Here is a 14,889-nt window from a genome sequence, read left to right as displayed (position 1 = left end):
TGAACATTTTTAACTTCTTAATAACTACCAGTCCAATTCTTTTCAAATTTGGTATGAAGCATCATTGGGACAAGGGGGACCAATTTTCAAAAATCTTCTTATCAAGAAACACACATATATAAGAAAAACTAAATGCATAGTGATGTAGAGCAGGCAGGCCTCTACCAAAATTGTAAATTTCATGATCCCCGGGGTAGGGGTTTTGACTCCAGGGCGGGGCAAATCTTGTTATATAGTGTTTATGTGTATAAAACACTTTTACATCTTCTTTAATGCTATTGATACTAAATTGAAACTAAATGAATAGAGCAGGTAGTCTTTTACCAAAATTGTAATTTAAAATTTGATTTCCCCCAGAGTAAGGGTTTTGACCCCAGGGTGGGGCCAAACTTAGTATATAGTATTTATGTGTAAGTTGCTGATACTGTATAAAATATAAATGCAGATAAGGATGTACAAAAAATGGTGAATTTCACAACCCAGGGTTATGACTTTAAGATGAGTCCAAATTAGTCATATCTTTTGATGTTTTCAAACTTTTCATGTGAATACACCTATTTAAAGCCTTTCATCAGTGTATGCACTTTCAGGGATGTGAAGTTTTAAGAACACATCTTGTTTTATACTGTTGCAGGGACTGACACTAATTTTAATACCAACCTGTCCCTTCGGACAAGTTAACATGAAATTTAGGTTGTCCGAATGGAAAATGTACTTGTCCGAAACTGACCAACAAAAAACTGTAATGTATATGCATTGCATTCTCATGAGTGTTTTTTTATTAATAGTGTTACCCTGGTTTTCTTGTGATCTCCATGTGAAATCATTAATTAATAATAATGTATTGAATGGTTTCAAAACTCCTGTCACTCAGACAGCAATCTATGTATATACATTTTTACCTTAATGTTTGCAGGCAGAACACTTAGTTACAGACAGAAGTTAAGCCATATTTTGGACATGTTTTTCGTAAAAATTATTCAATTTTAACTTCGGAAAAAGTGTTCTATATCTGTTTGTTCACTTCCAAGAATCACGCGACAATAGAGACATCTGATTGGCGCGATTAAAATACACCGTGAAGCTGATTGGTCGATATTAATGAACAATCTAAATTTAGATCAGGGAAAACCAGAAAAACGCCATATTGATTATCAGGTTATTTCTATCGACGAGATGTACTTCAAAAACTTTAAGGACTCTTTTCACGTAGAATTTATTAAAATTTCACGGATACCCTTCATTTATTTTTGGTTGTCCCATCGGACAGGTAAACTACAGAACTTAGTTGTCCGACCACCGTTTTAAGTTGTCCCGGACAATCGGACAGCCGTTAGTGTCAGTCCCTGTGTTGCTGAACATTAGAATATAATTAGCTTAGATATTTAGAACTGGAAGTTTTTTCTAGATTTCATAGTCCATGGAAGTAATGATACTTTTCCACTAGTATTCAGGTGACCGATAAGTCCTGTGGGCCTCTTGTTAGGTTTCTGTTGAGTTTTTTTTTTTTTTTTTTACTAAAGAAATGTTTTTATTAGTCAGTAATACATATTCCTTTGCCATTGGGAGATTTTGAGAGATAAAAATGGTAGCCATCACTTTCACAGCAAATATGCCACTTTAAATTTATAATGTTGTACTACCATGTATTATATGTCAGCCTGAGTAGCTCAATGCAAAGGTACCAGGTTCAATACTCAATTGTGCTAAAGATTTTTCTCACCTTCTTTGCTACAGTAAAATCCCATTCATATACCTTACTGCAGTACATATCAGCTGATTTTACATTTTTAATTGTCACAACCAGGAACTAATACTATCAAAATATGTTAACTCTAGACTAATTAAACCTGAGAATTTTGTAGAAAGAAAATAGAATGCAAGTGAATTGTACCTGAAATGTCAAAAAATTATTTTTTATTTATAAACGTGAATGACCTTAACTGAAACTTACCATTCTTTGTTAAAAAGTATTTTTTTCTGGTTTGGAAAGAAGCCAATTTCATTGCAAGGGGAATGGTTAATGAAAAAATACTAAAGTTGACCTTGGGGTCATTTGAAATCTCTTTCTTAATATGGGCTCTTGGGTTATAAATCATTAAAATTAGAAATTGTAGGTGATACTTAATGATATCTTCCCAGATATGGTGTACGGTATATAAATATACTGTAAATAAAATCAGTATTATCACAATTTTACAGTTTATTTAACTAACAATTATGTTGCATGTATTTTTCAAGCCTTATGAAATTTGATTGCAGTGTAATGACAGTTGTTTATTTAAATCAATGTAATACTATTATTTTTCTAGGTCTATGGGTACATTGCAGTAATGGCCTGAAAAATCTTTTGCGAAACCGAGAAATGTTCATCTTCCATTGCCATGATTGTGTAAAAGGACGAGCAGAGGAATGATTCAAAAATATATGGCAGGATTGAGAATCTAACCCATGACCCGTAGTCTGGTACTCTACCCACTGATCAATCCATGCTGATGGTCCATCTGCTACATTGATGTCATCTTATATATTTATTTATTCATTGATATCATGGACATTTAAAAATTGACAGTAAAATGAAAAAAAGTTTGATATTCAGCAAAATAGAATTTGTTACAATACATGTTTAAGAAATTAAGTACATGTACATGCATTGTTATGCATACAATTATGTACATGTAATTATATTTGTTAATAGATAAATTTTTAGATGAATTTTCATGTTGTTATTGATATTGACATGCACATGTATTACTTCCATTTCTAGAATGATTTTAACATCTTGATTTTAAAAAGATGACATAATAAATAAATCTTAAATATTTGTCAACAAATTTGTCTGGTGGGTTAAAATTTGTAAAGAGGAGCATTAGTACATATGTCGGTTTAATGTGAGAAGCCTTCAGGATGAACTTTTATCAGTGAGATTTTTATAAATTGGGGGGGGGGGGGGGATGGGCTTCAACAAAATAATATGTATGTTGAAGGCATCATCCTTGGAGTTTGGTAATATACACTGCAAAGACTTTTAACTAGCTGATCACATATAAAGGTCAATTACATACAGATCATGAATGGTAGAAAGATTCATATATATGCATTATCAATGAAGGTTTGACTCCTGTAGGATTATAGTTAAAGGAAATGACACTCTGAAAGATTGAAAGTCTACACATGACTACACTAGTAGGCATCACAATTGCTCTCTGAAACAAATTACACAAAATTGTATTCTTGGAATGAAATGCATATCTTTTTTTTTTTAAAGAAATATTTATTTAGAGGCTCATTTCCCTGTTGTGTAAGTTACAATGTAACAAATAGTTATTTGGACTACCAATATTTGCTTATAACCACAAAGTAAAGATCACATATCTATAAGTAGAAATAGTTTTTCTATAGCTGTCGATCACCATGTATTCTTGTACACACAGTGACTCTCTTCTTTTCAAATCTAAAACACTGCATGTTTGATTGCATATATATATATATATATACATTATTTCCACCATGTTTGGAAAATTAAAAAAATGTATTTCCCTGAAAGATGCTGGACCTACCCTATATAATAAGATAAATGGCAAATATTCTTTTTTTTAAATAACCTGCATGACTAAAATAAAAAGCTTCCCAATTATTTCTAAAGGCAAGGTTAGATCCACCCAGTCTGATTAAAATCAAATTTCGCACTTTGCTCGATATGCGGACAGCGACTGTCCGTATATCGAGCGAAGTGAGAGGTTTGATTTTAAATCAGACTGAGATCCGCCACAAGGTAAATTAGATCGGGCTCAAAATTTTGAGAATTGTCACACAATTGCAGATAATCTCAAAGAAAACGATAATCTAAATAAATACAATTAATTTGTGTATTACTAACCAGCTTATATGCATCTAGAGGGTTTGTAAGGTCTTTACGCAAGAAATTATCGATAAAAATGACAAGTCGCCATTTGCTTTGTTTATTCTTAAAGTTACGATCAGCTTACGTGTACTAGTATAGCACACGTAGAGTTACGCTTATTTCTGACGTGAATCTACGTCTACGACTGTTAGTGAATACCGTCCCACACGTAAACGTACGCTACGTCTAGATTTACGCTACGTTTACGTCTACGAACTTTTGTAAATATGGGCCCTGATCGATACCAATGGTAACGAACTAAATTGACACCGCGTCTCGTCAAAACATTTTCAATTCGAATTTGCACGGAGTTACACGTTCAACGCGCATTTGCTGTGAAACCTGATTAATAGAAAAGTACTGTAGACACCTAATAGTAGGCCTAAGTATCAAATATAGATTTCATAGTGTGTAATAATAACAACCGATATAAGGGGTCAGAATCAGTATATTATTGACTCTGAAATACGATTTGAGAAATGATAATGTACAGATTTTACTGTATTTATCTTTATCAATAATTGTACATCGTATTAATCATGTAAAGATACTGAGGTATTTTAATCAACAATTTTAAATGTCTGTGCAATACATTTTTGACTGACACAGACAGAACGTAAATCACGAGCTGTGATCTAAAAAATATATATCTAAATCAATTTCACAGAATTAGATCTAGACACATATTTGAACTAAAATATATCTTAAAGCTCTGAAGTTAAAAATTGTTTGAATTATTTTGTATTTACAGGGGGCGGATCCAGGAATTGCGGCTACGGGGGTGAGGGCACTTTATTAGGCAGGGGGTCTGAGGTCCCCATTGGGTGTAGGGCGAGGTCCTGGTGGGGGGCCCAGGGGGCGAATCCCCCGGAAGCTCCTGGATTTTACAGGGCTTGACATGTCTCCTATTCAGTCATTTGTACTATTTCTATCATTTTTTATAAGGTGAAATTAACTTGGAAATTAAATTGGAACTCTCTGCCTGATACCCTCCGCCGTTGTCAGAATTTGAACACTTTTAAAAAACATTTAAAAACACATCTTTTTAGACTTGCATATTATTAGTATCATAGATGGTTAAATCTTTATGGTTTCTTTACCATCATTTTAAGGTAGTACTCTACATCGTCATAATGGCTGGCTTCCTTTAAAAACATGGATGAAAAAATCGATATCAGCAATATTTGACTTTTCCATTTAAGTACATAGGCGAGTAGCTCAGTAGGTTAGAATGCCGACTGCTGAACTGTAGGTCGCAGGTTCGAGTCCAGCAGGGGTTTTAAAAAAATTTCAGATTACCTTCTACTAAAACTGTATTTTTTGACAAAATAAAGTAAATTTGAAAATTTTCAACTTCAAAATATTGTTGTACATATCCTCCACTTTTCATCTACATCAAATTTCTCTTATTAGTATTATAGGTGGTTAAATCTCTATGGTTTCTGTACTATCATTTTAACATGACTGCTTATGCCCCCGAGATCGAAGATCGGGGGGGGGGGGGGGGGGGGGGGGGGCATATTGTTTTTGTCCTGTCTGTCATTCTGTCTGAAACTTTAACCTTGCTAATAACTTTTGAACAATAAATGATAGAGCTTTGATATTTCACATGAGTATTCCTTGTGACAAGACCTTTCCGTGGGTACCAACATTTTTGACCCCGTGACCTTGACCTTGGAGTTTGACTTACTTTTTGAAAACATTAACCTTGCAAATAACTTTTGAACAGTAAGACATAGAGCTTTGATATTTCACATGAGTATTCCTTGTTACAAGACCTTTCCGTTGGTATTGAACCTTTTGACCTTGACATTTGACCTACTTTTAATTTTTTTTTTACATTGGTCATAACTTTTAAATGGTAAATATTAGAGCTTTCATATTGTACATGAGCATTTCTTTTGACAAGATCTTTCTACTGGTACCAAGATATTTGCCCTTGTGACCTTGGCCATCTTCGGAATTGGCCATTATCGGTTGCATTTGTGTTTCACAAACACATCTTGTTCAAGTGTATAATTGTATATTTATTTCAACTATTGTATTTTATATCATTTGATTGTAGGGCGTTGAACTTTTTTCATGCACATCACGTTTTAGATTTTAGTAATTTTACTTCACATTATTGATGTTTTTCTAGCATTGTTTTGATATTATCTGTCTTAATGCTATTATAATTTCCTTTTACTACGTTTATAACATGCTGTATCATTTTTATTGTGTGCAGCGCTTTAGAGTGGTTATTTATAGTCTGATAGGGAGCTATATAAATAATAATAATTATTATTATTAATAATAAAATGACGCAAATTTTAAGGATTTTTCGAAAAAATTAAGTTTTCCCAATAAAGCAATTCAAGAAATCAAAACATTTTGTCATTTATTTCTCCGGGAGTGGAATAAATTATTGCTTCTTTTATCGTTTAGTACATTTTTCTAAACAAGATACCACAATTTACCTTAAATTTGAAAAAAAAATCCGCCACTGATGTACGTGTATACATGCTTGTAAATGCCACAGAATGAGAGATAATCTAAATTGGTCTACTTTCATAATCTTCCCAAAAATAGAAGGATCTTGAAATAACATTTACAAATCATGTTTGTTTATTTGTCAGTCAAGTATCATAATGATGATACTAGTAGTATATAATAAGTATTTATTCTGCTAAAATCAAATACCCTTTTTGTTGTCAATAAATGCATCACTGGTAGAGAAAGGTTATAAATCTTTTATCTAGCACAAGTTTCCATATTCTACAGATTTACATATGTCAGCGAGTCCTCAAAAGCAGCTCAATTTTCCTTAAACAGTGTTATCAGATTTTCATAAAAACTGGTTATGACGATATAATAGGATTCATAACAATTTCATGAGACTGTTTCTTCACAAAAATATACAAAATGTCTGTAAAAAAGAAAGGAAATCTGTCGCATAATAAACTTGATATAGAAATCAATGAAAACAGTTAATGCCCTTTGATTCAGTATTTTGAAACATATAAATGATTATTCATTTATATACTTTAAATAATATGTATTCAGTCATATGGGAGGGTATAAAAAATGTTTTAAACTTAATTATTATTAAACATCCCATACAAGCATTTCAGTTGTTTTTGTTTGTTTGTTTTTTTTGTTTTGTTTTTTAATTTTGAAGTTTTAAAGATTTTTATTTATGAAACAAGACAAAACATACAAATATACAAAACAAATGAAATACATGTATAAGATACAATGTGTATAACATGTGGTTATTATTTTATCATGAAATCAAAATAGATACAGTGTATGTCAAACAATTGTAGTTATTAATTTACATCAACATAATTTCAAGTGACGGAATAATACTGCGTAAGAAACATGTTTGGCAGTGTGTGTATAATGAAGATAAGTTTTTGTTTTTTTCAAAAACACCACGCTGCCACAATGAGTCCACACATATCACGACAGTTCATATCCGACTCATTGGGCAGCTCTATTAGAGGACTGACCCTCTGAATAGTGGCTTCAGATATAACACAAGTATATATAATACACAGATATACACATGTATACATACATATGCGTGCATAGATATAATAGCAGTGGTAACAATGTTTAAATTTTATATGTTAAAAATTTTGATATAAAGAATTTCATAGTATAACTATAGATTGGATACAAAATTTTGAAAAATTGTATTCTTTTGTTTTATATAAAAACCTGAGAACTTAACAGTGCGATCTCAAGTATTCCTTGATGGAACGAATAACAAAATCACTTGTCTCATCAACCTGTACAACTCTACAATAAATCTTACATTTATAAATTCTCAATGCAATAAAAGAAAGAAAATAGTTATATATCTTTATCAATTCAGTATTATCTAAATGAAACCCAACAGCAATATGTTTCCAAGTAACAGTGAAATTAATACAGGTACTTGCGACCTTCCTTATATGTCGTATATTACTACAATAAAAAAAAATAAGGTGTTTTGTGTTTTCGATTTCATTTCTACACAGTTTACACTTATTTGTTACAGTGTTGTTCCATTTGCTAATAAGGAGATTATTACTCAATAAGTTGTGTATTAGTTTATAATTAAACTCTGCTAAAGATTTGTCTTCAATGTATTTAACTTTCAATAAAAATATTGATTCCCATTCCTTTTTATCTGTTATTTGGAACTCTCTACTTAACTTTGTAAGCGAGGGTTTTTTGGAATTTATGCTCTATCAACATAGAATAGAAAATTTTAGTTTTATGTTTTAAACATAAATTGTTATCAATATTTTTTGGTTTTAATGTAGGGAATTTTAGAAAAATCATATCCGAGTTCAATTTTTTTAAAAATATGTCTTATCATCTTATACTCGCATAACCAGTTCGTTTTCTTAGTAGGACAATCATAAATTTGTTTACCTGATTTTAATAACCCATCCTCATTAAAAATGTCTTTAACATATAAAATTCCACTTTTTATCCAATCATCAAAAGGTTGAAGCAAGAAAACACCTGTTTTTAAAACACTGGAAATTTTTTAAGAATGCCATAATTGTTAGTCGATGTTTCAGAAGTCTTAGCTAAATAATCAATGTCAAGATTTAAAGTTTTGCTGAAACTTTCTGCATATTTTTTAATGATATGATTACTTGTAATAAGGCGCGGAATCCACATGGCTTTTAGGGGCTTTAAATTTAGACTCTATATCGACTACACCTATCTCTCCATCTTTAATATTCCCTATCAATGTGTTCCTTTTGATTCTATCTTTATACCCCCCGCAACAAGTTGTGGGGGGGGGTATACTGGAATCAGGTTGTCCGTCTGTCTGTCCGTCCGTCCGTCTGTAGACGCAATGGTTTCCGGACTCTAAAGCATTATCCTTTCCACCTACCGTCACCATATCATATATATGGACTACCCATGGGATGAAGATGTTCCCTATTGATTTTGGGGTCAAAAGGTCAAAGGTCAAGCGCACTGGACATCGAAGTAGCAATATGGTTTCCGGGCTCTAAAGCATTATCCTTTCCACTTACAGTCACCATATCATACATATGGACTACCCATGGGATGAAGATGTTCCCTATTGATTTTGGGGTCAAAAGGTCAAAGGTCAAGCGCACTGGACATCGAAGTAGCAATATGGTTTCCGGGCTCTAAAGCGTTATCCTTTCCACTTACAGTCACCATATCATACATATGGACTACCCATGGGATGAAGATGTTCCCTATCGATTTTAAGGTCAAAGGTCACGCGCACTGGACATCGAAGTAGCAATATGGATTCCGGGCTCTAAAGCTTTATCCTTTCCACCTACAGTCACCATATCATACATATGGACTACCCATGGGATGAAGATGTTCCCTATCGATTTTTGGGTCAAAAGGTCAAAGGTCAAGCGCACTGGATATCGAAGTAGCAATATGGTTTCCGGGCTCTAAAGTGTTATCCTTTCCACCTACCGTCACCATATCATACATATGGACTACCCATGGGATGAAGATGTTCCCTATTGATTTTGGGGTCAAAAGGTCAAAGGTCAAGCGCACTGGACATCGAAATAGCAATATGGTTTCCGGGCTCTAAAGCGTTATCCTTTCCACCTACAGTCACCATATCATACATATGGACTACCCATGGGATGAAGATGTTCCCTATTGATTTTGGGGTCCAAAGGTCACGCGCACTGGAAATCGAAGTAGCAATATGGATTCCGGGCTCTAAAGCTTTATCCTTTCCACCTACAGTCACCATATCATACATATGGACTACCCATGGGATGAAGATGTTCCCTATCGATTTTGGGGTCAAAAGGTCAAAGGTCACGCGCACTGGATATTGAAGTAGCAATATGGTTTCCGGGCTCTAAAGCGTTATCCTTTCTACCTACAGTCACCATATCTTACATATGGACTACCCATGGGATGAAGATGTTCCCTATCGATTTTGGGGTCAAAAGGTCAAAGGTCAAGTGCACTGGACATCGAAGTAGCAATATGGTTCGGTTTGTCATGCCATTTGTTTTTTACACTCGGAAAAGAGGTAGTTTATACCTATTACCAACACCCTTTGGGAGATTGGGGTAAGCGGGGGGTATTCTTAGTGAGCATTGCTCACAGTACCTCTTGTTTTTATTCCATAAAAAATCATATATCAACCTATTGATGTCTTTTATAAACTTAGGATCGGGTAATTCTAAAATGCTTGCAATATAAGTCAATTTGATAAAGCCAATGAGTTAATGGTTGTACATTTTCCAAATACTGATAGTTTTCTTCTTTTCCATGATTCAAATAACATTTCAATTTTGTGATATATTTTCATCCAGTTTTTATTGTAACATTCAATCTTATCCTGACCTACATAAATACCTAAACATTTTATGGCTTTCTTAGTTACCTTTATTCCCTCTACTGTTTCAAGCTGGTTTCTCAGGTTTCCGAGTAAAATACATTCTGTTTTTGTGAAATTTATTTTTGACCCTGCTAATTCACAGAAACTTTTAATGGTGTTTATTGCATGTCTTAGAGAATCGATATCAGTTAAAGCCAGTGTCATGTCGTCTGCATGTTGAATATTTTTAATTTCATTTGATAAGTTTTTATTTTTAAAACCGTGAATCAAATTATTAGATTTTATTGTATCTGATAGAATTTCTGCAACAAATAGGTATAAAATCGCGGAAATTGGACAGCATTGCCTAATTCCCCTGTGCATCTGGCATGTTCTAGGGATCCAGCCATTATTTTTTAAACGGAAGATAGGATTTTTATAAAGTATTTTTATCAATTGAATAAAATTAATTCCAAAATTAAATGTTTCTAGAGTTTTGAACAGAAAATTCCACTCAACTGAATCGAATGCTTTCTCAAAGTCGAGAAATAATATTAAGCCTTCTTGATTATTGTTTTCCCAGTAATCAAAAATATCTAATATTAATAGTGCGTTGCTTCCTATAAATCTTCCTTTTATATATTCTGTCTGTTCGTTACTTATGTAATCATCGATAACTTTGTAAACGACGAGCAAATATGAATGTAATTATCTTGTAGTCTGTGTTGGTAAGGCTAATGGGTCTGTAATTTTTTAATAGGAATTTCTCTCCTTTTTTGTGAATTAATGATACGACAGCAAGTCGTTGGGAAAAAGACATTTCATTTGATAAAAAAAATTTCTTTAAGCATTCCAAAAAAAGTTCCGATACTCATAACAGCTTCTCGACATTCATCTAAAGTTGGAAATTGGTCACAATTATTTCTCGCACTCTCAGAAAAACATTTAATATTGCTATTATTTAAATAACTCTGAATGTCAGAAGAATTTATATTTTTAGTATGATACAGATTTTCATAAAAATTACACTTTTCACTCAAAATATCTTCATCAGTAGTTAAAAGTTTCTTTTCGTTCGTTTTGTAGTTCATTAATAATATTCTGTGATTGATTCTTTTTTCTAGATTTAAAAAATACTTGGTGTTTTTTCTCCTTTGTCAATCCACTTAGCACGTGACCTAATTTGAGCTCCTTACCTTTTTTATCATACGAGTCATTTTATTCATATCAATTTGGAGATGTGGGAGAGATTCTGTTTCATTTATTTCTTTTTCAATGTTTGAAATTGTATTCTTAAGATTTTTCTGCGATTTGATTGAAAAATGTATAGAAAGTAGCATAATTTTATGTTTTAAATTTTCCCATTTTTGCGTGTCTGTTCCTTGTGAGTAGTTATGAGATTGATCACTGTTCGTTATCTTCACCTTGCATTTACAATTTGGTTTTTATATTCGCTACTTTTTAAGTAGGAAGTATTTAATTTCCAGTAACCTGTTCCTCTCTTGTTATCGTGTATATTTTAAAAGATCAAATCTAATTGCTTTATGGTCAGACATTCTGTTTCTATTAGAATGAGTTCCTGGAATTTTCCGTAACATGGGAGATTTGCATTTATTTAGAAAAGTTTTACTAATGAATACAAAATCGATTCTACTTTTGGGTATGTCAGAAGCATCACACCACGTGAAACTATCTGTTTTATCATGTTTGCTTGTCCATAAATCGACAAGATTTAACTGAATTATTATGTCATTTAATACTTTAGAGCTTTTATCTGTACAATTATCTATTTTACAGTTGAAGTCTCCACATATAATAATATTGGATGAAATGTTCGAGTAATTATTAATGAAAGTTCTTAATCTTTTGAAAAACTGGATTCTACATATTTGATTTTTTGGTGCATATATATTAACTAAAGTCAATTCTATGTCGTTCAATTTCACGTTGATTAATAATTTTCGTCCGTCGTTTGATCTGTGAGTATTAAGAATATTAATGTCTAATCCATTTTTAGTCAGTATTGAAACACCTCTGCTAAATGTTGAATCAGAAAAGCAGTGTATAGCTTTTCCATACCATGAAAAATTATACAACGATTCGTTGTCTTCAATGAAATGCGTTTCCTGTAAAAAGGCAATATCTATTTTTGAATGTTTTAACCAATTATAATATTTTAAACGCTTTTCTTTGGTGTTTAAACGTCTTGCATTAACAGACACAAATTTAAGGTTGCCCATGCTTCAAACAAAAAATCATACTAAAGAAAAACATTTCTATTTACCTTAAACAGGAAGAAAGACATTGTCCATTTGAAGTCCGAGTTAAGGGTTTGGATCTTATGCGAGCACAAAAGGTTAGGGTGAAATTAGCCCTTTCCGTCGCGATTTTTAGAGTCAAATGCATTTCCTTTAGGAGATGCCGTTTTGGTTCCCGAGACGACACTCTTCATCTGTGTGAGAGTCGCTTGTTTAGATCTGGTTCTATCTCTAGGGGTATTCTGTTCGAGATTTATTTGTTGAGATCTGGTTTTCTCTATTGGGGTAGTTTGAAGAGACTGAGGACGATGTGGAGGTTGGCGGAGACTCGAGGCAATTTCTGAGAGAATTCAGCCAAGTTTGTTGGTGCCTGGCCAAGCTTCAGCACACGTGTGAATGGTAGCATCCTTGTCCAGCCCAGAAGCCCAGAAATCATCATATGTAGACTCAACAAACACATGATTTTTTTATTTATTTTTTTTTTTTTGAGAGAGAGAGAGAATCGACGAAAACCGGAACTTGTTCAGTTTTGGCCTCTATGATTTCTGCCATAATCTGGATTTGGTTTAACGAAAAACTGGTTGACGGCAAGACGTGTTTCCCAAATTTTTTTTCGCATCTGGGGCAGATTTAGCGACTTGTATTGCTGAAGCTCTCTGTAGATCACCGCTAAGCATCGCTTTCACGTAGTGAAAGGCGTATTCTGCAGACTTGTGGTTTACACCAAAAAATTGCAAATCACATGGGAAAAGGTTAGACAAACAGTTGTCTTGGCCAGCAAAAGGAATGACGTTGGGTGCTGTTTCAGTATAGTATTCACATTCATGGTTTCCAGGTTCGTGACCTTCGTATTTGCTTTTGCAACGCTTATTGATTGGGCATTCCTTAGTGTAGTGGTTTTCCTCCCAGCAATTCATACACCGTTAAGTGCGTTTGGTGGACGGTTGACCATAGTGGTAAATAGTACATCTTAAACCGGCACAAATAGCTGTACGTGGGAGGAATATACCTTCGTCTAGCGCTTTGGTATAAATGAATCTATTACCGTTAAGGATGCCAGTCATTTTTCTAGTAACCGGATGACGAATTTTTTAGCATTTTGATTAATTCGTTGTCATCAACCGATAGAGGCACGCCTTTGATTGCTATTTTCAGTAGGATTGGATATACCCGCTGAATAAGGATTCGTGTCGTATACTCTCACATTTTTACTTCTAAGGTCTATTCCCTCTGTAAGAAGTTTTGATCTACTTTCCATTGAGCCAACATATATTCTCCAAGGATCTCTATCTTTTTGAACGCATTTTAAGTCATTTATCTTGTTTCCAACGGAGATCGACAGGTCAAAGTCTGAAAAGCGTGTAGATCCAAACTGAATTTCTCCGTCCTTTAGATAGACCGGTTTAAGCAATTCCATTGTCTTGAAGTAGTGGTTTTAAATTCGATCGGATGAGTAACTGACGTGAATTTCGCTCACAATATAAAGAAAGAAAAAGGCGAAAAATCCAAAAAAGCTCGAAAACACACAAAAAATTCACACAATCAAACGTAAATATATATACACTGATATGTCCAAAGGAATTTTTGAAAAGTTTCCTAAATTCCTTGAAATTTGTCAAAGACACAGAGCAGACATAAACGCGTTGAGATTAGCCCGAGTCACGTGACTTTTTCAAGCATTTCAGTTTACCTTTCACACAATGTATCAAAATTCTTTAAAACCAAATAGTAACAGTTTTGCAATTTTATTTGAGTGTACGACAACGGAAAATGTAGTTAAATTTCTAGAGGGAATATTTTACTTTGACTATGAATGAAATCACCATAGTTGTTTAATACTTTTACCTATATAAGGGCTCGAGGGGTGAGGTGGGTCTACAAGGGATACTAACTCCTGATGGAATAGTATTATGAAAGGTTGTTAGTTGGTTGTTTATTGTTTAACGTCCCTCTCGAGAATATGTCAGTTATGTGGAGACGTCACAATTGGGTGAAGGGCTGCAAAATTTAAGCCTATGCGATTACGGTCTTTGCTTTATCGTGCCACGCCTGCTGTGACAAGGGATCTCGGATTTTGCGGTCTCATTCAAGGGACCACCCCCATTTAGTCGCCTCTTACGACAAGCAAGGGCACTGAGGACCAATTCTAACCTGGATCCCCAGGAGAAACTATGAAAGGTGAAAATAACGAAAAATTATCAAACTTCTCTAAGGAATACAAAATAGAGAGTTTGGCAAACACGGGCCTATGGATATACCAAAGGCGGGCTCAGGTGCCTAGGAGGAGTAAGCATCCCCTGTCGACCAGTAACACCCGCCGTGATCCCTATATCTTGATCAGGTAAACGGAGTAATACGTAGTTAAAATCAATGTGCCAGGAACGGTCTAACAATCGGTATGA

At 33.7% G+C, this 14,889-nt stretch overlaps 1 protein-coding gene across 10 annotated transcripts in view; it reads left to right on the top strand.

Annotated features, from left to right (window-relative positions):
• LOC125645733 (3-beta-hydroxysteroid sulfotransferase-like) overlaps nucleotides 1-14,889 on the top strand; it is a 37,026-nt gene that overhangs the window by 2,493 nt on the left and 19,644 nt on the right. The window lies entirely within an intron of this gene.

Source organism: Ostrea edulis, chromosome 6, assembly GCF_947568905.1.
Source record: "Ostrea edulis chromosome 6, xbOstEdul1.1, whole genome shotgun sequence".
NCBI classification, from domain to species: domain Eukaryota; kingdom Metazoa; phylum Mollusca; class Bivalvia; order Ostreida; family Ostreidae; genus Ostrea; species Ostrea edulis.
The sequence above is the reverse complement of the archived record's forward strand: the minus strand, read 5'-3'. Positions and strand labels throughout refer to the sequence as shown.